This window comes from Canis lupus, chromosome 28 (assembly GCF_048164855.1).
Source record: "Canis lupus baileyi chromosome 28, mCanLup2.hap1, whole genome shotgun sequence".
In the NCBI taxonomy this organism is placed as follows: Eukaryota; Metazoa; Chordata; class Mammalia; order Carnivora; family Canidae; genus Canis; species Canis lupus.
Genome location: NC_132865.1, coordinates 24723537 through 24751450, shown reverse-complemented (window position 1 = coordinate 24751450; position 27914 = coordinate 24723537). Strand labels below are relative to the sequence as shown.

Sequence of the window (27914 nt, the reverse complement as noted above, 5' to 3'; positions counted from 1 at the left end):
TAGTTAATGAGTGACTAATGTCTAACTACACGGTATTCCCTGAATAAAACTCTGCATTAACTTAAAAATTACATTCTGATAAACTGCATTTATCAATTTTCCCCTCATTAAAAGAGTACCTTATAACAACAAAGAAAACAAGAGGAAATGCACAGAATAACCAAATATTTAGGTGTTTAGAAATAAGGCTTGTTGGTCTCATACAACTATTCATAGTACACATTATGGATTTATGTAAGTGTATAGCTCTATGATCGTCATCAAGATTAGTGGTGCTCATAACTATCTCCATTTTTGTCTCCTTTCTATGGCATACCACATAGTCTGTTTTTTCAGCTCCTTTACATCTAAGTGGCCCTGGGTGACCAGCCTGTTCAATGGCATGTGGGTAGAAGTGATGTGTGCCTCTTTCAGACTTGGACCCTGAAACTTCACCTGAAATCATCTTTGCCTTTTCTTCATTTGCTGACGGATGCAAAGGACTCACTGGAAGACTGATAAGATGGTAGAAAGATGAAAAGAGCTTGGACCCCTCAATAACTAGAATAGAGCATCCTTAGCTTACCAATTGTGTCATAAGCAACAAAAAAATCTTTAATGTTTCATATGTATTTCTGTACCTACAATTGGGTTATTTAAGATGTTAATATTAATTATCAGTTAGATACTTTACCAAGTTACCTCACAGACTTATATTTTTAAGTTTATTTTTTTTTAACTACACTGAACTTTGGAATGGTGAATAGATTCCAGGAAATTGGCTTCTAGTGAAAATAAGCAAGTATTACTACAGGCTCATTTCAGAAGATTATTACCTGCAGGGACCAAAACATGAACTGATTAAATTAAAAGAAAACCCCAGATAAATCTTTGGCACCAATTCCAAAACTTTTTTTGGTTGATAGAGAATAATTCCCTTATGAACTACAGTGGAGTTAATTAACACATCTTTCTATACTAGCAATTGCCTGTGCAGGGATGAAAAACAGATATAAAGAACAAGAGAGTGTTGCAAACTTGAGTGTGATGAAGGCATGTTTCCCTTGTTACAGTGTGAACTATGTGCTGGCACCTGCTTGAAAATATATTCTCATGAGTCTAACAATACATTTCACCATTGTATTATTTTTAGTGAAACATTTCTGTTAAGCATTTGGATGAGCAATGGTAAACATTTCCCTAGTTTTTTTTTTTTTTTAAACAGTAAAGCTTATTTTTCTTGCCATAATGTACTTTGAAAGTGGGCATCCTAAGCTACTTTCACTAAGGCTAGAATCACACAGAAATGCTGACCCTTACCTTATGGGTTTTATTAAGTGGCAACAGCAAATATAAGTCTATAGTGGGAAGTTGATGTACTTTACCATTAAATCATAGGTCTCTATAAAAGTATTAAGTTCTTTGCATCAAAGTGGGGCACTGATAATCAGCACAAAGTAATATCCAAGGTAGTTCAAATGTAATCTTTATTAGCTAATATGCTAGAGTTGTAAAAGTAGATATATATTCATTGTTATAACAACTGGCATAAACCTATAAGCCTAGGGCACAAAGGACTCTAGTGAGGGCTAGTTCACACAAACAGGAATAGACACCTGAATAAAAATTCCAATAATGACTTAGAACATCACTATTATTGTCCATCTCTAGTTAGTAAGGCTGATGATTGCAACAATATCAGTGTGTTGGTGACTGAAAAGACTGGCCCTAAACAAGAAAATGACTGAAATGAAATTCTGTTTTCCATGCAGCATTTATAAACTGTGACCGAAGATCACTATTACTTTATTCTGCAGCACTATCTTAGAGGACAAATGATAAGATACTCAGAGCTATTGCTGGAGCCCTCACCCCTACCCCTGTCATGCACATATGTGCATACATACATGCCTTTGGCAGAGCCAACAAATCTAATTAAGGCCATTTCAACCCCCTAGTGTAGTGTAGAGCATACCATGGACCATTTTGGAGTTAAGACCTCTGGTTTACTTCTGGAATTAAGAGAAGGTAGAAAAATGAGCCTGGTCCTTTGAAAGTCATCAAAGTTACTTGTTGAATGGATGGTCTTATAATGCAAGGGAGTTTCTGTTTTAGAGAACTTTTCCAAGTTCCTTAAAAGGCTTGTTCCCAAGAACCTGTTTGAAAGAAAACTAGATCTAGATCTAGAAATCCCAATAGGTATCTACTCTGGGCTGTCCTCTAAGAGTAATTCTTTCTAAGCCTTTCCACATCATGACACACATAGAAAATGAGAGTATTTGTATGAAACATTGGGTAAATGGAGGAATTTGGAATCCTGGGTAAGGTGGAGGTAACAGAAAACCTGAGGGTTGAAGAAATGGATTCTCCATCACATAGTTTGGAAGCTATGTTCCAGAAAAGATGAATAATACAATGTACAGGAATCTGTTACATTTTTATACACCAATAATGAAGCAGTAGAAAGAGACATTATGAAATCAATCCCATTTACAATTGCACTGAAACAGTAAAGTACCTAGGAATAAACCTAAGCAAAGAGGGGAAAGATCTATACTCTGAAAACCATAAAACACTGATGAAAGAAATTGAAGAGGACACAAAGAAATGGAAAGACATTACATGCTCAAGATTGTTAAAACATCTATACTACCCAAAGCCATCTATACATTTATTGCAATCCCTACCAAAATATCAACAGCACTTTTCACATAACTAGAACAATCCTAAAATTTGTATGGAACCACAAAAGACCCTAAATAGCCAAAACAATCTTGAAAAAAGGCAAAGCTGGAGGCATCAGTTGTGGACTTCAAGTTGTATTAGCTGTAGTAATCAAGTCACTATGATACTGGCACAAAAATAGACACATAGACCATAAAACTGAATAGAAAACCCAGAAATGAAACCACAATTATATGGTCAATTAAATTCTGTATTCTTCTACAAAGCAGTAAAGAACATCTAATGGAAAAGGACAATATCTTCAATAAATGGTGTGGGGAAAAGTGGATAGCCACATGTCAAAAAATGAAATTAGACCACTTTCTTACACCATACACAAAAATAAACTCAAAATGGATTAAAGACCTAAATGTCAGACCCAAAACCACAAAAATCCTAGAAGAGAGCATAGGCAGTAATTTCTCCTAGATCAGTGGTGCTTACTTTTTTTCTAGATAGGTCTCCTGAGGCAAGGGAAACAAAAGCAAAAATAAGTTATTGGGACTGCACCAAAATATGAAGCTTCTGCACAGCCAAGGAAATCATCAACCAAGCTAAAATGCAACATATGGAATGGGAGGAGATATTTGCAAATGACACAGTTGAAAGGGTTAGTATCCAAAACATATAAAGAACTTGTAAATCTCAACATCCCAAAAAGCCCATATAATCCAGTTAAAAAATAGACAAAAGTCTAGGACAGACATTTCTCAAAAAGACACTTCTAGATAGCTAACAGACATGAAAAGTACTCATCATCATCATCATCATCATCAGGGAAATCCAGGGATGAAAACTACACTAAGATATCACCTCACACCAGTCAGAATGGCTAAAATCAACAACGCAAGAAACACAGATGTCAGCAAGGATGTGGAGAAAAAGGAACCTTCTTGCACTGTCGATAAAAATGCAAAAGGGTGCAGTTACTCTGGAAACCAGAAAGGAGGTGCCTCAAAAAGTTACAAACAGAAATACCCAATGATCCAGCAACCTCACTATTGGGTATTTACCAAAAAAAAAAAAAAAATACAGAAATAATTCAAAATGATACATGCACCTACATGGTTTTAGCAGTATTTAGCAGTATTTCCAATACTTGGAAGCAACCCAAGTATCCAGTGATAAATGGATAAAGATGCATAAAGATGGATACACACACACACATATATACACACACACACACACACACACACACACACACACAAGGGAATATAACTCAGCCATTAAAAAACAGAATGAGGGGATCCCTGGGTGGCTCAGTGGTTTGGCACCTGCCTTCTGCCCAGGCGTGATCTTGGAGTCCCAGAATCGAGTCCCACATCAGTCTCCCTGCATGGAGCCTGCTTTTTCCTTTGCCTGTGTCTCTGCCTCTATCATGAATAAATACATAAAATCTTTAAAAAACAAAAACAACAAAAAAAAAAAACAATGAAATCTTGTCATTTGTAATGACATGGATGGAGCCAGAGAGTATAAGTAAAAATAAGTGAGAGAAAGACAAATACCATGTAATTTAACTCATATGTGGAATTTAAGAATGAGCAAAGGGAAGAAAAAGAAATCAAACAGACTTTTTAAAAAAGTTTATTTGAGAGAGAGCCAGAGTGCATGAGTGGGGTGAGGGGCAAAGGGAGAAGCAAACTCCGCACTGAGCCATGAGCCTGATATGGGGCTTGACCTTGAGACTCTGGGATCATGACCTGAACTGAAGGCAGACACTTAAACAACTAAGCCACCCAAGTGCCCCAAGAAACAGACTTAATTTTAGAGCACCTATAATGAGGTGAATGGAAGGATGGGTTAAATAGGTGATAAAATTAAGGAGTGATTTTGTCATGATGAGCATCTGGTGATGTATGGAATTGTTGAATCTCTATATTGTACACCTGAAACTAATATGACACCGTAAAGTAACGGAATTAAAATGACTTAAGCCATTGCAAAATATATGTTATAAAATCCCAGGAGGGAAAAGATCAGGAAAAATGTTGAGGAAAAAACATGGCTCAAAGCTATCCAAAGATAGTAAAAAACGAACTTACAAACGAAGAAACTCAAATCCAAAGTAGAATAAATCAAAGGAAACGCATCTGAACATATGCAAGTGAAATTTTTGAAAAATCAATGATAAAATCTTAAAAGCAACAAGATAAAAATGACTCATCACATTCCGGGAAATAAGGATATGAGTAATGGCTAGCTTCTGATTAGAAACAATGGAGACCACAAATATTGGAATGGTATATTAAAAAAAAAATACATAAAAAGCATACAAATTAGGAAGTAAAACTTCTTTCCCCACTTACATGATTGTTCATGTAAAAGTCTTAAACAATTTACATAAAATCAACTAAAACAAGTGAATTTAGTAAGGTGATAATGGCCCCCAAGGATATCCAGTTTCTAATATCTGGAATCTTGAATTTTACCAGTATAGAAGAAACTTCACAAGTGTGATTAAATTAAGGATGTTGAGATAGCAAGAATATTCTGGAATATCTGAGTGGGTCTTAAATTGCAAATTTCCCTAAAAGGAAAGCATAAAGAGATTTGACTACAGGACAAAAGGTGGTATGATAAAAACAAGCTTTGAAGATAAAGGGAAGGACCATAAGCCAAGGAAGACAGGTGGCTACCAAAAGTTGAAAAAGGCAAAGAATGGCCTTCTCCTCAAGAACTTCCAAGAGGAACCAACCCTGCCAACACCTTGAGTTTATCCCAGTGAAACTGGTTTCTGATCTCCAGAACTATAAGAATAGATTTGTGTTGCATTAAGTCACCAAGTTTATAGCAAAGGGACAAAGATCAATATGAAAATTTTATTTATAGTGATAGTGAAAATCCCAAAGATAAAACAATTCCATTCATAATAATAGCAAAGACAGACTCAGGAATAAATGTAACAAGTTGTATATAGACAAAATTCCCAAACTAGAATATCTCTGAAATTAAACAGGACCTAAACAAATGGAAATATATACTAGCTAGGTTCATGGAAATCTATTAACTCTTCCCAAATCGAAGTATAGGTTTCAGTCAATGCAATTTCAAACAAAATCCTAGTGTGTTTTCATGAGAAATTGATAAGAATGTCTGGAATACCAATTTTTAAGAATGGTAAAGTTAGAGACCTTATACTAACTGATTTCAAAACAATATAAAACATAACCAAGTAGTATGATATTGGTGTAAGGATAGAAATACAGATCAATGAAAGAGAATAGAGGATTTATTTTTTTTTTTTAGATTTTATTTATTCATGACAGAGGGAGGCGGGGCAAAGACACAGGCAGAGGGAGCAGCAGGCTCCATGCAGGGAGCCGGATGTGGGACTCGATCCTGGGTCTCCAGGATCATGCCCTGGGCTGAAGGCAGGCGCTAAATCGCTGAGCCACCTGGGCTGCCCAGAATAGAGGATTTAGAAAGATGTTTAGGGACACCTGGGTGGCTCAGTGGTTGAGCATCTACCTTTGGCTCAGGTCATGATCCCAGGGTCTTGGGATCGAGTCCCACATCGGGCTTCCTGCATGGAGCCTGCTTCTCCCTCTGCCTGTGTCTCTGCTGCTCTGTGTCTCTCATGAATAAATAAAATCCTTAAAAAAAATTTTTTTAAATAAGAGGGATGAACTGATACAAGGTACAAACAAAATATTATGCTAAGTGAAAAATACTAAAACAAAGGACTACTTACTGTTTCCAGTTGTAGGATATTCCGGAAAACACAAAACTGTTGGGACTATTTCTGGGATCAAGGAAATGTGGGCATTGGTGATGCAAATGTTCTAAAACTAGATGATGGTGACGGTTGTCCAACTAAACACATTTACCAAGTTCACTGAACTTTATACTTAAACTGAGTGATCTTATAGCATGTAAATTACACCACACTAAAGCTGTTAAATCCATGCAATTCTGTGAGGTCAACATTACTCCCATTGTGCAACTGGGGAAGTCTCAGAGATTGGGTAACTCACGTAAGGTTAAACAGCTAGTCATTGTCAGACCCAAGCCACACTGGTAATTACTGCTCCATTCTGCTTTTTGGAGTGGAGGAGACACTGGGGACTGCATGATGCTGGTGGAAGCTCCCAGAATCAGCAGACCCCACCCTAGCTGAAACCACTCTACAGAAGTGGTCTGCCATAGGGAAGTGAGGAAAACATCCTGGGCTAGGGGAACAGCGTCCAGAGATTCTGCTGCTCTCAGAGGAAATGTGCTACAGGAAAATAAGCAGAGCGGATAGGAGACTGTTAAAATCCTGGCTTTGGCACTTAATCATTATAAGACCTTAAGCAAGTCATTGAACTTCTTGCAGCATCAGTTTCTTAATACATGAAAATGACTTAAAAACATACTATCTCCCTTACTAAGTTGTTTTGGGTATTGAAGGAAGTGAAATAAAGGACCAGGATCCTTAGTAGAGCCTCAGTAATAGTAAATTCCCTTCTTTTTTTCTTCTTGAGAGAAAAACATTCAGTCCCATCATTTAATAAGGATTTAGAAAGTCTTTTTTTAAAAAATGCTTTTCACTGAAGAAAAGCAGGAATTTTTCATCAGGAGCCCTTTTGGGCATTAGAATTACCTGGCCCTCAAATTCTACCCAGGATCTTGCAGTCATGAAGGCAAGAAGTACTTGAAACTCATTTAACTCTATTTTCTTCTCTTGCTTCACCTCTTGAAGTTTGATATATAAAGCTTCAATACTTCCATGTTTCCGTAAAAAAAAAAAAAAAATGTAGATGTGTATGTGACTTACATATACACAAGGAACTTGCATTATTTGAATTTTTTTTGGGGGGGGCGGTCAGGAAGTAAATGTTTGAAACCATACGCTGAAATGGAAATCCTAAAGGACTATTTTAGAAATAGGAAGTGTTCATTAGCAAATGATAGCCTGGAAGAGGTCACTATATGCAAAATCTTTAAAGTTCTTAAGTGTTGAGATTAGACTCAAAGACCTCAAAGCATTTTATTATTTAAAATTATTTGTCTACAGGATATGGATGCCTTTCCTCTCCATTATGCATATCCATATGGGGGTTCTCATGCCTGACTGTGCATAAACATAACCAGAGATGGTATTAAAATGTGGAGAGCCAAGGCCCCAACATCAGAAATTATGATTTCATAGGACAGAGGTAGCACCCAGTATTTTTTCTTTAAACAAATAACCCCTGGTGATTCCAGACCATACTTGACTCACCTCCTGTCTATTTCTCAAGGTCTTTTTCCCTCAGGAAATATTTCCATAATTTTAGGCAGGGGTTTCTTTGTTTCAGATATTAGTGTTAGAAGACAGGATTTAGGATCAAATAAGCTTGCGAACACACTAATACTCATTAACTATAATTTTATCCTTGCTGCTAGTGTCAATTATCCCCTATCAATATTTTTTTCCAATTCTGTGTCAATACTGAATAATTCACTGTTTATTTTACTCCCTGTTCCATCCATGTATAGTCTCCTTTCTCCAATGAGATTTGTAAGATCCTGGAGACAACTGTCTATTTTAGTTCTCTGTGCCACACAGAACCTTTGTAACTGATACTACTTAGGAAAGGCAAAGACATTGATATACAGATTATCTTAGCTAAGTAACATCACAATGGAATTAGCTGGGAAAGGGAAGAATGGTACCCAGTTTTATTTTTACATTCCAGGTCCATTTTTCTCTTGTTGCCTGAAAAGGGCTTCAAACAAGTTTCCAGAGGAAACCCTACACTTGAACCACCAGAAAAAGCTCATGGTAGGCTACTCCACCATAAGGTAAAGCAACACAAGCTACTGCATAGTTGACAACAAAAAAAGAAAGGCCTAAATAAATAAATAGGGAAAAGCCTGGATAAATGGCATGGTATCAAATGCCACTCTGTTAGAATCCCTTTTCCCAAATGTCATATCATTATGGCTTCTGGATACTCATGGCTGTGTGAATGTAATAAAGAAGTTCAGGAGAAAAATAAGCTAGTGTACAGTTTTAAATCCATGTATACCTGTGCCTAAAAATTGAAGTGATATTTATATTTTCAATATAGATGGATGAACTTCAGATTCGAGAATCTTCTAAAGCTGTATGTAAAATTTTGTCCGTTTCGGGGAGGGCAGGAAGGATAGGTACCTAATAACAGCTCCACCAAAGGATCCACAACTCGAAAGCAGTTTATCCCTCTCTGGTCCAAATAGTATATTTTGGCTCATATAATCATGAATCTTACAAAACTAAGATTTGTCTTATATATTTCCCTGAACAATATTTAGTCTGTTTTAAATAATAATAAGAGCTTTAATAGAGAGGTACTATTTATAGATCTGAACTTGTGATGCCTTTGCTGGCCTCTTGGAACCAGATGTTTATATATTTACTTAAAGTGGCCCACTGAATAATCGTGGTTACAAGTTCAACAGCACACATTCTTTGTTTTATAAATACCAGGAAGTTTATAAACTCAATGAAAAACTAGCATTTCTGGTAATTGTCTTCAAACTATTTGCTAAGGCAATATAAACCATTGTCCTGAATCAAAATAGCCATTTTCTCCAGCAATCATTGGACGGCATTTCCCTGGACAAAGGAAGTCGTCTCTTTTTAAGACCTACAGGTAAATGGATATTGTAATTCTTAAGGTATTTCTTTCAAACCAATAAATCTTTAGAGCTAGAATTCCAACATTTAAAACAAATGTATAAGTTGGAGCAACTTTGCCTTATGATTTTCATAACATAGGTCATCTGTGTATTTATCTTTCCTTCCAGCAACTTTGGTTGAGGTTTGCAGTTAAGTGTATTTTTAGTGCTATAAAACATTAAATAAACATTGACAAGAGATTTCAAGGGAGTTACCTTTTACATATTATCTGTGAAGAAAAATATCACAGAATTAGGTGAATTTTGATAGCGCCAATATTATGTTGTTATTCAAACAAAATTCTGACTGCCCCTTCTCCCCAGTTATGGAGTTATAGTGATTTTTTTATGGTGATTTGTTTCCACATAGTGCAATGAACTTTCATGCCAACAACACCAAACAAGCCAATGGGTAGGGAGTATACATTTATTCCATGACAATAGAACATTTCACTCACATTAGTGCTGATAAAAACAGTTATTTCTTCATTTAGGCACAAAACGGTGATTTCAAAGGAAACAATATAGCAGAAGGAGCATGGACTTTGAAGTGAGAGTCATTCATCTATTTCTTATGGACCATTTTGTACTGGGGACTGAATACAACAGGAAACAGATACAGTCTCTGCTGCCTGGAACTTTATAACCTCCACTCTGGGGGTGCTATTGAGTACTTTTGTATCAAGGTATTTGCTAATCTTCAGTTGCCTTATCTGTAAAAGAGAGGATACCACTCATCTCAGTGTTGTGATGAATACATATGAAAAAGTATCTGGTTCATTATCTAACGAATGAGTAGCATTTAGATGTGAATTATTATTAAACAGCTACTTTGTGCTTTTGAAGTGATAGACAAGCCATGGGGCAGATCAGAGAATACATTTCAAATTCCTTAAAGAACTAGAGTGTAACAGGCCTATGCGATGGTTTCATCAAAGTGTTCTATAGTCTAATGATTATATTTTTGCTAAACCATCAGGACGGGCATCTAAACCTCAGATGTCCTGCACAGTAAGAGAAATGTAAAAGCACTTAAGGATTACTTTAAGTACAGACTGGAAACTACAACTTAAGAACGTATGAAATAGTGTCAAGAACCAAACTCAGGGGTGGCAAGCAAAAGAGGGCTCGTTGATGAGGTTTTTCCTGGGAATAATTAACTCCTTCAAAAGAGCTAAGTATTTTTACTTCTGCATCAGCGGTGATTCTGATGCAGAACTATAACTGAAGACCAGTTTGGTGGTTCCCAATCTTCTCGGCACTTAAATACCTCCTTTTATACCCTCTTCAATGAACTGCAGGTTTGGAAAGATAACGTCTGCAGTACTGGAAGAGTGCAGGCACACACAGAATACTGCATAAGTGTTTGCTATTAGTACTAGGTCTGCTTTGGAGTTTAAATGATTTGTTATTAAATAAAATTAAACATAATGAATACCTCTCATCATGAGGAGATGGAACATTACCAAATCAACATTCTAGCTAAAAATCCAAGAAACCCAAGGTGCTAATGATCCTGTGCAGCTTTATCATGGTAAGCAAGTGAAGGCTTCTCAGAAATACTGGAGTGGTTGAACAACATTCAGAATCCCACCATGTATCTTTATAGGTTCAGGAAAGCCACATTCAGAATCACCGGGTTTATTGTCAAGGTTTCCTTTCCTTCCTGGAAACCTTTTAAGTAGTCTTATATAAAGCATAGGTTAAGGAGTTCTAGTCATTTGATCAGTACTGTTGTCTTAATGTTTAAAAAAAAAATCCACACTCTGCAGCAGATACTTTTTGAAGCCAGGGCCACAGAGATCCCCATCTCTCTACCTTGTCTATAGGGGGTTGGCCCAAGGCTTTTGGTTTGAGTTACCTAAAATTGTGCCCCTGGGCTTTGTTGGCTAGAACATGGATAGACAGACATCCACCTCTTTCTCTTTATAATTTAAGTACTGTGATACTGAAAGACCTTAAGCAGAGTTCTGATAAGTCCAAGGCTCTTGAAAAAGACCCATGATTGCACCTTCAAGTCCCCAGAGCCCAGTCTGAGTCCTTGCAACAAATTCCCCTTTTTAGCCTAAAGTAGCTCAAATTGGTTTCTGTTACTTACAAACAATCAACCCTTAAATGCACAACAATTGAAATGCTAATTTGTTAGAAAACCCAGATTATGATAGTTTGGAAAATATCAGATTGATGAGGGTTTCTATGGAGAGTTTGAAACAAACGCGTAACAGCACTCATTTCCAGAGCTCCAGGATGTAGGAGCAGAGGCACTGTTTGGGCTGGTGATCAGACTCTGATAAATCCAGTGTGTGAAATTGGGTATCATCTCTCTCAACTATCTATTTGCATCAGCTCTTTGACACAAGCCTAAGGCGGCTTCCAGTTTGGGGTGGAATGAGATCTGAACACTGTTCTCAACAGGGACACGTATATAGGCATGTATGTGTACACACACAGTATTTGTCTGAAAGATGGGGGTGGAACACATATAAGTGGTTTCTCAGAGACAGAGGTCAGAGACTTTGGAGAGAACTCAGGAGAAAGGGAGATGTATCTGAGTCAGGCAGCAGTGAGTCCTGAATATCAGGTGAGGAGGAGTGGTTGAGGAGTAAGACAGTCTGGTGGTACCCCCACTCTACACCCCTGTAGCATGGTTATCCCACAGAGAAACCATTGTGGGCAGAATCACAACCATGCAGTGCTTGCACTCCAAGCTAACCTGTACGGAGATGGATTCCAGGTCTCCCGCTCATCTGAGTCCCATTGGCCTGATGACTATAGCAATCCACTCTGATACACGGGCTTGGGCTAGCACCTGGAGGAGTTGTAAGTGGGTGCTAACCCTAGCTCAACCTGTCCGAAGATGGCTCAGCCACAAGAAACTATATCATTCTAGGACAGAGGCAGGGATATAGAGGAAACCAAGCTCCTCCACCCAGCCCTTGGAGTAGCCTGTAGAGACAAACAGTACGGTTGAACAATTGGGCTGCAATTTCATGTCCTACAGGGTCCAGCAACATCGACAGCACCATCAGTTTGATTTGCAGACATACATTTATACCTCCAGCTGACTGCCAGCTCTGTTGGAACAGTAGCAGAGAGAATTTGGTCAGATTGAAATCAGCATGTAAATCAACAGCTTTCTGCACTTTGCTATCACAAAGCACAGAGACCCACAGAACAAATTAAGTGCCTGTGATGTGCCAGTGTAGGACAACATCTTAAATATAGAAAGATAAAGATCCACTAAAATCTGTTTTGGGAAACAAACTGGGAGTACAAATCCTCCCAAGGCTATGAAATTTCTTTTAGAAGGCCAGAGAGGTTTCAGCACTCGTGGTCACTGAATGGAAATGTAACAACTCATTTTAAAGATTAGTTCCTTCACTAGGCACAGTTCACTCTGCAGTAGGCACGTTGATCATTTTAATACACAAAAGTTACCTGAAGTTTTGTTTTGGTAAATGAATAAAGTCTGAATAGAGAAATCTGGATAAGTAGCTGGTCTGAAATGGACACTTAGCCATATTATTTTCTCATTTCAAGTATTCATGGGTCACCCTAACAAGTCATTTACTCCATGTGATCCGCTCTTGAGTTTTTGTTGTTTTTTTTTTCTTCCTCAAAAAAAGGGCATGTGGGGGCGGGTAGTCTTTCTCTGCTCTACCCATTAAGCTTGTGAAACTTGGCACATAATACATGTGTGTTAATATGTAGACAGTAAGGGCCTTGGGCCCTTTATAGGCAGCTTGGGAATACTATGTCTACTATTTCTAAGTCACCCAGATTTATAATTGCAATTTCCATCATAAGCATTTGACACAATGAGCATATCTAAAGTGCTCCTAGTCTCCTAATGGCTCCAATTCAGTTTTTCTTTCATTCTAAGAGAAGATTGATTTTACAGTATCCTGGCTAGTGGAAGGCTACTTTCCTTTTCTGTATTAACTTCTGTACATATTTCAATTCATAGCTGTATTCAGTGGCTATTTACTGCCCACTTCTCTCCTAGTACAAGACTAAGCTGAAATTCAAAAGCCCTGGTAATTGTTAAATGCTAGCCACAAGTGAATTTTAATCCTGATTTTATAAAAGCCCTAAATTAAAGTAATGGAATTCGAAAGTATTTAAAACCTCAAGGCTAAAAATTTTTTATCTGGAAATGGTTTAGAAGACTGTCATATTCTGAATACCCCTAAGTTTGGATTCTGATCATAAATATATCTGATTATACACAAATGAGATGTGTCATGTTAGGTGTTGGGGCATACATGTCCATGATCTTTTCACCCAACTCTAGTCTCAAAGATACACAGGATTATCCCATGGACAAAGTATTAGAGACATACAAAAACAGAAGGAAAAAAAGATTGAAAAAAGAGGGCTCGCTTTGAACGAGGAGCAATGTCAAAGGGGTTGGCATAGCAATCCTGATGTTAAGGATAGTGCATTCAGGTGGTAATAACTTCCCAGAGATCTCAGGGTATCTCTTTGAAGTCAAATAGTGAGCTGTAACCTAAAATCTGTCTATACTCCTTGTTCACATTTAAAGCTTAGAACTGTCTTCCTAAGCGCTCTCAGCTATTTAATTGGCAAAAGTAGCAATTCACTGACTGGGCTTACCGGAAAGACCTTATATAGAGAAGTCCTACTCCATTAGTAACACATGTTAAATATTTAATATACATCCAGCACTATCAGGATCCTGTTTCTACTCTCGATGATTTTACAGTAGCATTTGGGACTTTAAAAATGCATACATTCTTAAAAGCCCAGAGTAAACCAAGCAACTGAAAGAACTCAGGAGCTAGGAGCTATTCCAGGCTTGCAATATCAAAAAGGTAGCCCCTCTAGAGTAGAGCCTCTTGAATTCACCAAGAAGGATGCTATATTTTGGCACCAAAAAAAGAGGTTTTTTTATTTCATACAGGTGGTGATGGACTTCTCTCAGTCTTGCTAGTTTGCAGGACAAACCTCAGCAGCATCAATACCCCAGTGGGCCAATCAGAAATGCCTATTAGAAAATCTCAGGCCCCACCCCAGCCCCACCAAATCAGAATTTGCAAGTTCGCAAGATCCCAGATGATTTCTATGCACAATAATTTTGAGAAGCTTGGCTATACATGTTTTCCATGATTCATTTCATTTCTTCATTTCTTTAAAAAATATATACTTGACTGCTGTCTTTCTTGTCAAGGAAAACTAGCCCCTCTCTGCAATAGTTAAAGTGAACAAAAGGAAGATAAATTGGCAGCTTTTAAACAGATTTCCCACCCCCATTTTCCAGAGGATTCTTGCCACATGCCATAGCAGCTGTGTTTACCTCTGTGATTAGACAGTACAATAATTGCACCTAGTGATAAACTAAGTTGATTTAATTAAATGGCTGATTGCATATACATGTTAAAACAGTTGGTTATTTCACCAAAACAATGGAAAATGTCTTCTGTCATGCAAAAAATGCAAAGTAGGGCCAAGCAGACATAATATAACAGTAATTCTTTCATGTGTCTATAGAAAAGTTATAGATTTCCAAATCTGTCTTTAACATGATGAAGTCTTTTGAGGGAAAGGGCATTGCTATCTAATTCCAAATGCTTAGTTTGCTCAGACCTGTGGACTCTTTGGCCGTTCTGAGGCATTTGTAAAGAAACTGAATGTTAGAGGAGAGACGGGAGAAATTATTGGTCACCAATGAGATATAGGCATCTTGAATCTGACCCTGGACTTTGGCAGCAGAATGAGGGGAAATTGGACTTCTTAGGGTATACTCATAACTATCCTCAGCCAGCTGTTTCCAGTGTCTAAAAAATAGCAACTGCCCCAAGAATCTAGGTTGAGAAAGTGGAAAAATGATACAAAGCAGCATAGCAAAAAAATCCTCCATGAATGGTGGAGTTTTAGACATGAAGCATAAGGCTAGATTTGTCCCCATATAGGACACTGAAGCCCCTTGTTGAGAAGAAAAAAAAAAAACAAAAAGATATCTCAGAGAACAGGCCAAAAAATAAATTCTTTAGTCCTTCTAATTCTTCTCCTTGTCCCCTTTCTTCTGGAAAGTTCTTTGAAGAGAGATATTAAAAAAAAAAAAAAAAAAAAAAAAAAGCCTGCAACAGAGGGAACAGCAGGGACTTTGAAGCCAAGCAAATCCGAGTTTGGATGTAATTGCCTCAAGTGTGTTTTCAATCCAAATTGCACAGATGAGTGAAAGAGCAGCTGCACAAGGATGAGGGTGGGGAAGCGCTGAAAATAAGCATCAGGAAATAAAGGAGAAAGATACCCAGTTAGGGCATCATTTGCTTTCTTTAATATTGCTGGAATTCTTCTTTAATCCTTATTGTTTTATCCCTCAACACAAACATATCAGTTACATGTTTCTCTGTAGAAGAGTAAACTGCCTCAATAGCATGTAATATTGTTTTAAAAAAGTTTAATATTGAAAATGAAAATACCTGGTAATCCCACTCCCAAGGATAACCATTGTTGATCATAAGGTGTATATTCTAATATTTTTGCTGTTTTAGAATTTAAAAGTTTTATACATATATATGCACACATATATATACACAAAAAAAAAATTATTGTGGTAGGCTGGATAGCAACTCTCCCTCTCCGCCCCTCCCCACTCATGAGCTCAACTCTTTAAAATGAATAAAGTCTTTAAAAAAATGATGTATCTGGAAACTCATACCAAGGTTTTAAGAATTATGTTTTTGTACTATGAATATTTGAAAAAACAAAACTTTATTTGTGGCTGGGAAAAAAACTTTTAAAATATTTTTTAGAAGGTAGTTTGGGCTAAAGGAAGTACAGCTAGGTAAAATCATAACTTAGTCTTCTAAGGGTCAGAAGCACAGAATTTGCAAAATCTTAGAGAAACCCATCAGGTCTATGCTAATTGCCACCCCACATAGACAAGGACCAGTTGCTGGCTATGGTGAAGGATACACATGTGTATCATAAAATCCCATAAAGGAATTTTTTCAAATGGGAAGTTAGAAAATTTCTTTTGGCAAGAGTCTCTCCTCCACATCTTCATCTGGGCTGATACCTTTCCTTGTGTACAGGTTTCCCAGTCTTGGGGACAAGAGTTTTTTTTTTGAAAAGAGAAAGATGATGGTTGAATTCAATTCACAGAACTTTGGGCCTTGGAGGAGGGGATACTGAGCCCAGCTGCCAAGATTTTCTTCTGGCTCTTCTCTTTCATTGTTTTCGGCAAGTTGAATTGAGAATGATAAACAAGGCAATAGGCCAGTTTCTAAATCTAATCAAGTTTGAGCATTTACTATTTATTAAGTACTAGAAGCAGCATATGAAGTGATTGAAGATATAGGCTTTACACTAAAGGTGCCTAGAGTTAAAGCTATTAGGGAGAGATCTCTGTGGGTTTGTTTGGTCATACTAGAGATGAAACTTAGAACTAGAGGCTGGAGGGTTGGGACATTTCAGATGAGAGGACAAGTGGAGTTGCATCCTGGGCAATACGAACGGAGTGGATGGAGTATGAGCATGTATTGGTCATGTCTGGGGAAATGGGCAGACTCCTTTGACCAGAACAGACAGGAAAAATCAAGGAGTTGTAGAGGGCTTTGGATGTCAAAGGAGTTTGGGCAGCATTCTTGAGATGTCACAACCTACTGAAGCGTTCTGGATCAGCAGAGTTATATGACAGAAAGGTACTTTAGGATGATTAATCTGGCTCTGAGGTATAGAACAGAGGGGAGGTGGTGAATTGGAAGTTAGGTTATTATGGCCACATGAACACGATATAATGAAGGCAGAATGAGAGAAAACAGAGGGAAGAGATTGTAACAGGGAAAGGAGTGGTAACACTAAGTAACGATAGTAGGGAAGAAAGAAAAATGAGCAGTTTTGACCTTGGGTTAGATTTCTCCAATCTGAATGAAAATAGGAAAAAAAGGCAAAGTTTGTGTCAAATTAAAGGATGAACTGTTTCAGAGAAGTTGGCTTCCATATAGAAATATCCACCAGCCATTTGGACATATGGGACTGAAATAGGAAGCAGCAGCCAGAGCTGGAAATACACACTTGAAACACATCAGAACACAGGTAATATAGCTAGTGCCATGAAAACAATCATCGTCTTTGAGAAAGAACACAGAGTTTGCAGAAACAGTCCTGAGTGATAACTTAAGCACCAAATGGGGTTGGGGTAGGGAGGAATCCATCGATGGAGACAAAGGAGAAGTGGTCAGAGAGATATGAGCAACATCACATCTGGATAGTTCCATAGATGCCCAGGAAATAGAAGTTGAAGGACTGGTCTTTGGTAATTTTGTAACTATCTCTCTGCATTGTGTACCTTGAAGTTAACCAATGGCTCATCTCAAGATGGTTGAATTAGGGACTCAACAGTTCTGCTCTGGATTTTTATCATGTTGACCATTTCCTGCTATCTCCAGGAGATAATGAAGTCTGTGTGTACATTGTATAGCTTATCCAACTTGAAAGATCAACTGCAGTTGACTTTTCCTTTTTCCAACTGCACGATTAGAAAGTACCAGCTAATACAGTCACCAAATATTTACTAAGCAACCTACTATGTGAAAGACCTAGATTAGTGGCAGGACAAACCTCTTATTCACTAAGATTCTCCCTTCTAATGCAAAAGGTAAGCATTACAACCGTTTAAGTAAATCAAACACAGGCTGGAAAAAGTCTTAAATCTAACATATGGAGTTAATGGTGCCAAGTTTCCTTGTTTTTATAAGCACAAGAGCTTTTTAAAGCTGAGCACTCTGGCTACGCCCATTAGGTTCCATGGTTCCCTCAGACTTTGTTGTATGACATCTGGTACTTTACTGCCTTAGAGGCTCAAGAGAAATACCATGCGTGCCATTTGCTTTGTTTCAGTGTTTCTAAAAGGTTCCCTTTCCACTTGGTCTTTCTGTTAGTGGTAATTTTCTTCAAGGATTTCAGACATTGAAGGTCTGGTGTTAATAGATTTCTTTCAATTTTAAGTACACCCATCCGTTACTCAAAGAGGGAATATACAACTACAACTTGAACATTATATTTACTTCCACAAAATTTTTAAAGAATGGGATCATCCAGATGATTGAGTTGTTGCACAAAGTATATGCATTTTGGCCAAAGACTAGGGCATAGTCCGTCAGGACACAGAGTCAGGTGCAGATTAAAGAGGTTCAGGGTAACACTTTATAGCAAGGCTAATATGTTACTTTAGCAAAAACTCCTTATTGAGGATTGTAGTATGTGAAGAGTGAAACTCTGCAAACATGTTTGAATTTCCTACATTTTGCTAGCTGTGCAGGAGGGCTGAGCACTAAGATATTTCCTATGAAGGGAATTTACAAATATCTGCCATCTTCACTGCCTGTTGGTAGGCAGCTTAACCCTGATAAACTTCATCTGTAGTTCACAAACACTAGTGTACAGAAGAGATGCATCAGAGAATCCCTTGGTTGTCATTTTTAAAAGATTCCTCGATATTATGATTCTGTACATTTGAGGTATGCATAGTGTATACCTGCATTTTGTTAAATCTGCAGATAATCCTGATGAGCAATTACCTTTAAGTTCTGCTCATTTCCTTTTAGATGTATTGTTCTATGACTGGGAGATTCTATGAAGAAAATAGGTGGTGACCCAGGCTGAGTGTACATTTTCCACATGGTAAGTATGTGTATAAATGCACTGAATCTTCAAGTGAAGATATGATGGTCCTTTTCTAGTGGGCCATAATTCTTATAAATCTTGGTATGTAACACAGCAAATGTAAGAGGTGCAGGAGAAATGTTCTCTTGTCCTGGGAGGACATTTGAGCATTTGATATTTCTTTTTTTTTTTTTTTTTTTTTAAAGATTTTATTTATTTATTCATGAGAGACACGAGAGAGAGGCAGAGACACAGGGAGAGGGAGAAGCAGGCTCCATGCGGGGAACCCAACGTGAGACTTGATCCCGGGTCTCCAGGATCACGCCCTGGGCCAAAGGTAGCACTAAACCACTGAGCCACCCAGGCTGCCCCTTCCTTCTTCATCTTCAACAGCTGTTAAAAGAAGAGATTAAGAATCCAAGGATATACCCATGGCATATAAGTCAAAACAAAACCAAGATTTCTTCTTTCTTAATCCAGTTCCTATGAAATACATAATTAGGTGATAAAATTAAAGCTCCCATGTTGGCATCATTTTAATGAGAAACAAAGATCATCTACCCTCTCAAAACACCACTGCCATCATCTCCTTCCTACCTCTAAGAAGGATGAACATCCCAGGAAAACAACCTTAGAGAACAAAAGCTAGCTTGTTAAAAAGATCACACATAGTACTCTAGAACTTTCTATCTTCATTTAACAGATCATGCACATTCCTCTAGGTCAACATGTGCCCATAACTCATTGTGATAGCTACATAATATTCCCTATTGGTGACCTATCTTGATTTTTCCAAAAGACTTGCTGATGGACTTTCAGTTCCATTTTTTAATCCAGTTGTTTTTTTTTTTTTTTAAATCCCTACATCAGTGCTGCAATAAACATTGTAATACATGCTAATTTTTTGGACAGATGTTTTCTATGAATAGGATTGATTCATGCAAAGGTGCAAAGACCTGAACTCTTAATAGAGTCTGCTAGATTATCTTCCAAGGAGTTAGTAGCAATTTCACATTTCCATCAGCACCGAGTTGGTTTCTTTCACAGCCTTACCGACATTAGCAAAACTTCGAAAGATTGAAAATGTTCAATCTTCTATGTGAAAAATGGCGTTTCATTGCTTTAATTTGCATTGCTCTGTGAGTGAAATATACATTTTTGTGTATGTTGGCTCTTTGCATGCTGTTTTCTGTAAATGGCCCTCTAGGATAAAATAAAGTTATAGTCTTCCTTACACCGTATACAAAGAAAATTCCATATAGATTAAAGGTCCAAAGACAGCAGTCAGGAAAGGGTTAAAAAACCCAGAACATTTATATAGTCAAGTGGAAGAGCAACTTGACATTTTAAACAATTTTAAATGCAACAAAGGGGTGCAGCCTGGGTGGCTCAGGGGTTTAGCACCACCTTCAGCCCAGGGCCTGATCCTGGAGACCCGGGATCGAGTTCCACGTCGGGAGCCTGCTTCTCCCTCTGCCTGTGTCTTACCTCCCCTGCCCCGGTCTCATGAATAAGTAAAATCTTTTTAAAAAATAAAATAAATGCAACAATTAGGGTAAAGTTGAATTTATAACCATTAAAATTGTTTATATTGGTCTTTTGCCTTACAGAAGAAGCAAAGAGACAAATGATAGATTGTATCATATATACTGTATACTTTACCAAAGGATTAACAGCCCTGATGTATGATTCTCTTAAAAAATTGATACAAAATAAAAAAAAAAAAATCGGTGATATTTTTTTCCACCTTGTCTCTGGAGATTGTGTTTAAAATGTAGACAAAGTACATGTTTACCTCAGATTATTGAATAGGAGGTGTATCTCCTCCTACACAAGGTTCTTCCATTCCCATCTGTTCTCTGTCTATAGAGCCTCTTGGCATTTGGATTTGATTTCCTCAGGTGGCATGTTGCCCTTGGTATGCCTCACACACCTACTAATCACATCTTAAGTTTCCTTTTGACATTTCCCTCCAGCCTCCTCTTTCAACTTTGCAGCCAACTCACAGTAGCTCAACTGCCTTTTAAAGCCAATAGCTAATATTCAGAAAACTCTGTGTACAAGGCAAAGAGCCCCACGGAGCACCATTCACAATTTCAGGTGTACCCTACAATGGAAGGATCACATGCAATTCTATAGTTTAGAAACCGAGTTTAGGAAGGGCATCTGTGTTGCTTTATTTTACAGAACTTAAAGCACTTCCTTGTAGGTTATAGTTTGAGGAGCACCTGAGATAGTTCATGAGAAAGTACTTTTAAAGTCTAAGGTACTAAATACTAACCTATTAGACCAGATTTTCCTTTAAAATTGCAGTTAAAAATAATCCATGATCAGCAGAAGCGTCATATACCCCTTGCTCCTTATCCTACAACACGTTTCTCACCAGCTGCCATCTGCTATAATAGCTGCTTCCAGAAAATCAGCATCATTCAAAGCTCTGCCTTGAACAACATTTTCAAAAAGACCTCCCTGCCTTAATAATTTTTCCTGAATAGGTAGCACTCTGTGCTGCTTCTTTATAATAATCACATTGTAATTAACATCTGCCACCTGGACTTAAGTGTAAACTCAGTGAAAGCAAGGACATTGTGTGGGATGCTTAGCACAGTGCTAGGTACATAGGCAATCAACAGCAATTCAACAGAATCAACAATTCAACATTGTTGAATAAATGAAAGTCACAGGATCATATATTCTTACAGCAGGCATGATATAAATAACTGTTACTGTTTGTTCACTTTACATTGCCCATCTCCCTTACGAAAATATGGGCCTCACAAGAACAGGGGCTTTTACCTTCCTGATTTGTAGCCCCTTATATTCCTAACATCTGAAACTTGAAACATGTTAAATGCTCAATGAGGATTTAATGGATGAATATAGGTCCCAGTATATGCTACTGTTGGCTGACTTTTTTGTATATTTTTTTTTTTTTGGAGTTCGATTTGCCCACATATAGTATAACACCCAGTGCTCATCCCATCAAGTGAAAGATATGGAACGCTTCACGAATTTGTGTGTCATCCTTGCACAGGGGCCATGCTAATCTTCTCGGTATCATTCCAATTTTAGTATATGTGCTGTTGAAGCGAGCACCTGTTGGCTGACTTAGTGGAACTTTGAGATCACCACTTCCATTTTCAAAGCTCCATGATTGACTACTGTGAACACCCCTGATTTCTACATACAATAGTCCCCCACTCTTATGTTTGATTTCAGTTACCTGCAGTCAACTATTCTGGAAGCAGATAATTCTCCCGACAAATCAGAAAGGTCAGTAGTAATCTAATGCTGAGGTCATTGACCCCACTTCAATTCATTCCCATAGACATTTTACGTATCACAAGAAGGGTGATTACGGTACACAGTATTTTGAAGAGAGACCACATTCACCTAATTTATTAGTTTACTATATATAATTGCTCTATGTTCTTGTTGTTCACCTTATTGTGCCTAACTTATAAATTTAACTTTATCCTAGATATGTATGTATATAAAGGGTTCAGCAGTATCTGTAATTTCAGGCTCCACTGGGGGCCTTGGAACATACCCCCATAGATAGGGCAAATTACTGAGCTTAACCATCTACGGGTCTATTTAATCCCATGTTTAATCCCAATGCATTATATTACAAAACATACACAAAAATTACAGGACAAGAGAGTGTTAGATATCTGTTAGATCATTTTTTTCCTGGATGACAGTTATCCTGAGTTGCACCACCATCAGCCACAAAGTTCGCTGCAAAGCTATTCTCTTTCAGTATTCTTTAAGCAAGACCCTGTGTCTTAAAGCAGAAGTCTGTTTAAGCAAGGTTCTAGCATGTATGAGAAAAAATGATTTGCAAGTGATTGAAAGTGCTTCTTTTTTAAAAAATTTTTCCAGACATTGTTTTCTTCTAGTTTTCAGGTTGAAGTCACTGGTGAGGGAGATAATCAAGCATCCATAGACCAGCAGGGAGGTCTACCCAAAAAGTGAGAAGTTCGAAGTACCGAAGAGTCAACTAAAAATTAAGGATGAGGGATTTTATCAGACAGTGGAATAGCAGAAGATTTATGCAGACTAACTTTCCTCTCAATTCATGCCCCATAGACAAGATGAAATAGCTCTCATGTTCTTTGGCAAGTCAGAAGGCATTCAACCTGGACTAGGTTCTGATTATCACTATTATGGCAGCTTTAAAAAGAAATTGATGGTTCAGGAAACTGCTAGCAAATATTTTTCCTCTTTAAGATCTAATGGGCTTAGTCTCAGAAAAGTATCTGTAATAGGGGAAAAGATCTAAAAGCATAATGGATTCTCCCTCTAGTCATTTCAAATGCAGTTTTTGACCCATTGTATTAACTTTTTTGTATTAACTTTTGAATGAAAATTGAAATACAAGTTTAGTTATAGTGTGGTACTGAGAACAGAATTTCTATTTGAAAATGTACTTAAACACACACATCAGCATGATGCTAATTGTGCCTGGTATTATTCTAAACTGCAAAGTCTTAAACACTGCTCCCCTGTTTTCTAGTTTCCCTGTTACCTATGTGACACTCAGCAAGGCAGCCGCTTTGGCCATTTAACGCTTCGTTAGGATACCCAGCAATCGCATTTTTGCTCAGAACTAAAAAAAAATAAAAAAAATAAAAAAAATGAGCATGTCTTTCTTTTCTGTCATTAGTTTGGCATTGAGTGCTACACTATTAATTTTACTGACTTCTGATTCTTATTTGCAATGCTTCTGAAACAGTTTTGGCATAACAAGCTGAAATCCTTGCTATAGTGTCGACTTTTTTTTTTTTGGGGGGGGGGGGTGGTAGGGTAGGTTTTAAACATGTTAAAAATTGTTTTCTCTGACTAGAGAAATTGTTCATACTTCATGTAGAATTCATAAGTAATACAGGAGGAAAAATATCACCTCTAGTGCTGCCCCTTGGTCATAATAATCACTTAATATTTTAGAACATTTCCCCCTACCTGAAAGTTAACCATATCATTTGTAAGAAATCAAACTTGAAGTGTTAATACAGTTCTGTATCCTGTTTTGTCATCATTTCATGTTGTATCTTGAGCATTAAAATATTAAGCATTTATAATGGGCAGATTCCATAATATGTAAGCAACCCTTCTCATATTGTTGGACATGGTTGTAGCTTGACAGATTTTGATAAAATTGGTGATAAACATCTTTATCATATACTGTAGATATTCGTCCACATTTGAGATAATGCCCTTAGGAAAGCTTCTTAGAAATGAAACTGAAGATATTAGTGTTGAAAATAGCTTATGTTTATGTGTGTTCAGTTCTCCTAAGCACTTTATATATGTGAATTTAGTATTAGTTCAATTTTCCAGAGGAGGAAACTAAAGCACAGAGATTATGTAACTCTCTAAGGTCACAGGGTAAGTGGAAGAGCTGGGATGCAATCAGAGGACTGAGCTGTTGCTCCTAACCTTTTATGCTGTGTGGACTCTGCAATCACTTAGGTAAACATGACCCTAGCAGATCATCAACATTAGACTTGAAAGTTAATAGACCTCCTAATTAACCCCCTGGATATCATGGAAAAATAAGGCTTACAAAGATTAAGTGAGAGAGACAGATAGCTAGTAGAAGATCTATAATTTACATCTTGATTCCTCATCCCGTATTCCAAAAACTTGCTATTCCAAGCCTGGCCCATGAACCATAGGATCAGCTCCTGGGAGCTTGTTAGAAATGCAGAATCTCAGGTTCTACCCCAACCCCCCTGAAGCAAAATCTGCATGTTAACAAGATCCCCTGGTGATTCATTTGCACATTAAAGTTTGAGAAGCTCTGGCAATATACTGTAAACCTGATAGATCCTTGGTACTTCAATAGAAAATCTGCATGTAAACTGCTAGAATTTCCACAGCATGAAAAAAGTCATTTTTCAGTTAGTTAAAGCTTTTATTAGGTTGAAGCATATGAGACTGCTGTTATTTTAGATTAAAGAAGTCTAATATTGGCAACTGAGTATGGCTCAACTTCAGTGGGTGGAAAGATAACAATAAAGCAGTTTGGGTAGAGATTGGACTTGAAGTAGAAGAGGTTCCTTATCTCCAAAGAATATATAGGTTAGGAAGAGAAGGACAATTAGACAATTACAATGCCAAGTGATAAGTGGTACAGAAGGGCATCAGAGAGCTCTGGAAGAAGTGATGCTCTGGAAAATAAAAACGATTATTTCCTTCTATTAATGGTGAAAGAGGCAGGCATGTAAGTCTTAGTCAAAGTATTAAGTGGGCATCCTCATAAACCCCTCAGAATCTGATTAAGACCAATTGGTTAAGGATAGAAGGTTCTTCACAAAGTTTGGGAGCTATGAATTGCCACTTGAACTAAGAAAACTAAGAGAACTGTGTCGTCCTTAACGGTCATGGCAGACAATGAGGGTTTATGGGTCTTACTATTTAGGGTGTACTATTTCCATGGACCCCACTTTGGCCACTTTTTTTGAGGTTAGCATATTTTTAGATTGGGTGAAATGAAGAACTGGCTTCCATTGTACTATGAATTAACAGAACAATCTTAGGAGTAATACTTAAAGATGCAATGTGTTTACCAGAAGCTGTGAATAACCTATAAGCAAGTGGTATGTGTAAGAATTTTTGTTAAACATTTTCCATTCTCAAGTTCTTTCAGGTATTTGCAAGTTGCTCTTCTAAAAATGAGACTGGGCCACTATATAGATTTTGCAGCTTTATGGCAGTTTAGAAGTACTTAATTTGGGGGGGAATTGGTAATAATTTCACTTTACCATTTAACTTTTTTCTTATGAGGATCCATTTTCTAGAAAGAACTGACCTACCAGTTGCTGGGCCCAAGGTGAAATATTTATCCAGCAGTTAAGCGTTCTGTTTCATTAAAGGACAGAACAGATGATTTTTCACATACCAAAAAAAACAAAACCAAAACCAAAACAAAACAACCACACCAAGAGACCAAGATGATGGCATGTCATTTGACTTGTCAGATTTTGAGAAACTAGCATTTTCATGACAGGAAAATAAGTCTCTAACTTTGGACCCTCCTCTTGCTATTTCTCAGTTGACCATCTTCCCTTCTTCCAACACTCCTTAATTCAAGTCTTTCTAAGACTAATAAGCCTTTCTCGCAAGGATCAGTTTGTTTCTCACAATTTCCATCTGGATATTTACAGATTTTATTAAAACTTGACTGCTGCCATGGAAAGCATGCTGGGCTCCACTCAAGAAATGCTCTAAGTCTGAGGATACTTTGAACCACACAGCTCTCTATTTGATCAATTCTATCTGTTCAAATTTTTATCGTTAGCTTATTTTGAAGGAAGCCTGCCTGTATTCTCCAGGGCCATTCAGTTTCTGTGGTATCTGGAATTTTTATGGGGATCTGAATAGGGTAACTGAGTATAGGAATTGCAAACATATTCTTATTGCATCAAGACATCTAAAGAGTTAGAAAAAGATGAGCTAAAAAGGAAAAAAAAAAACATGGACAATAAAATTTTGAAAGATAAATTGGGAAGCACTTGGTTCATAAAAATTACTCCAGGACTACAGAAGATATTAAACTCAACATGAATTGATGATGTAGGAGTCCTCTATAATTTCAGGTGAGTTCATAGGTTTTCCTTAGAGGCTAAAACAATGACAAGGAGGCAATAATCACTTCTCCAAATTTGGTAAAAAAAAGATAATGGCTAACATGTTGACCAGCTGCTGCCCATACTGGCAACTACACAGGAAACAGCAGCTTGGCATCAGATCTCCCTGCAACATGATGCTGTTCAAAGCAGTTTTAGGAGCCAGATAAGTAAAATATCTGAGAGACCAAAATTGGATAATCATTTGAATGATACCTGAAATGCACTGAACAGGGAGAAAATGACATGAAGGTGAGGAATATTGCACATTGGTACCTACAGGTGGCAGTTCTCAAGATCCCCATATCCCTCCCGCAGCCCAAAGGGGCAAATTGCTTCTATTTCTCACTATATCTTCACCTTTATGAAATCTAATCTGGCAAAACCGCCCGCAAAGATCAGCAGTTTGTTCCTAATATATTAGTTGCCTTACTTGCCTGCCTTCCCCATTCTTCCATCCATCTAAACTTTACCGGATGTGCCAAATACTATTTGGGATTGGAGAATACAGAAAAGATTAAGAGCTCAACCTGCTTGTAGAACAACTTTCTTCCTTCAAAAGGACATCCACAAAAAACTATTAATACCCAATAACCTGTGGTGATTGTAATAAAGGACAGATAGAGTACTATGGGATTATGGCATGGGAGCAATTAGGGCTGTTGGTGGGATCAGGGAACTCCTACCTGACCAGTAATGTTTGAACTGGCTCATGAAAGCAGGCAGGCTCCAGAAAGAGGGAGAGGGAGGGATTCCCCAGGAATGTGTGCCAAGGAGACAAAAGTACAGAGGAAGAGGTGGAAGGGATTTGGGGATGTTTTGTAATGTTTAAAAAAAAAAAAAAAAAAAAAAAGGAAATAAAGTGTTATTTGCAGGGGAGGATCAGGGGAAAAAAAAAAAAAAAAAAAAGAATAACTACTCTCCTCAATGGCTCAGTTCCTGCCAAATCAACTTGGTGCTTGTTCTCCACAGGGGTTCTCAAACTTTAAGTTTACATTACCTAAAAGACTTGTTAAAACCCAAAAAAAAAAAAAAAAAAAAAAAAAGACTTGTTAAAACCCATTTTGCTAGTTCTACCCCTGGAGTTCCTTGCTGGGAGGGCATTGGAGGAGGAGCTTGTGTAACCTGAGAGTCTGCATTTCTAAAAAGTTCCCAGGTGATGCTGATGCTGATCTGAGGACCCCTTTTCAGTGATACATCCCCAGGCTCCCATTCCATTTGCTATTTCTTTTGCCTGGAAATTTCTACCTTCAGATATTCAGATGGCTCCTGGTCTCAGTTTATTCTTCTCATCTTTTCTCTTGACATTCTTTATTC

At 37.6% G+C, this 27914-nt stretch overlaps 1 protein-coding gene and 1 non-coding gene across 3 annotated transcripts in view; both read right to left on the bottom strand.

Moving 5' to 3' along the window:
* CPA6 (carboxypeptidase A6) overlaps positions 1-27914 on the bottom strand; it is a 329838-nt gene that overhangs the window by 288981 nt on the left and 12943 nt on the right. The gene's annotated exons all lie outside the window — the stretch shown is intronic.
* LOC140620455 (U6 spliceosomal RNA) lies at positions 21953-22059 on the bottom strand. The gene has a single exon (XR_012020240.1). It is a non-coding gene; the product is annotated as a U6 spliceosomal RNA (small nuclear RNA).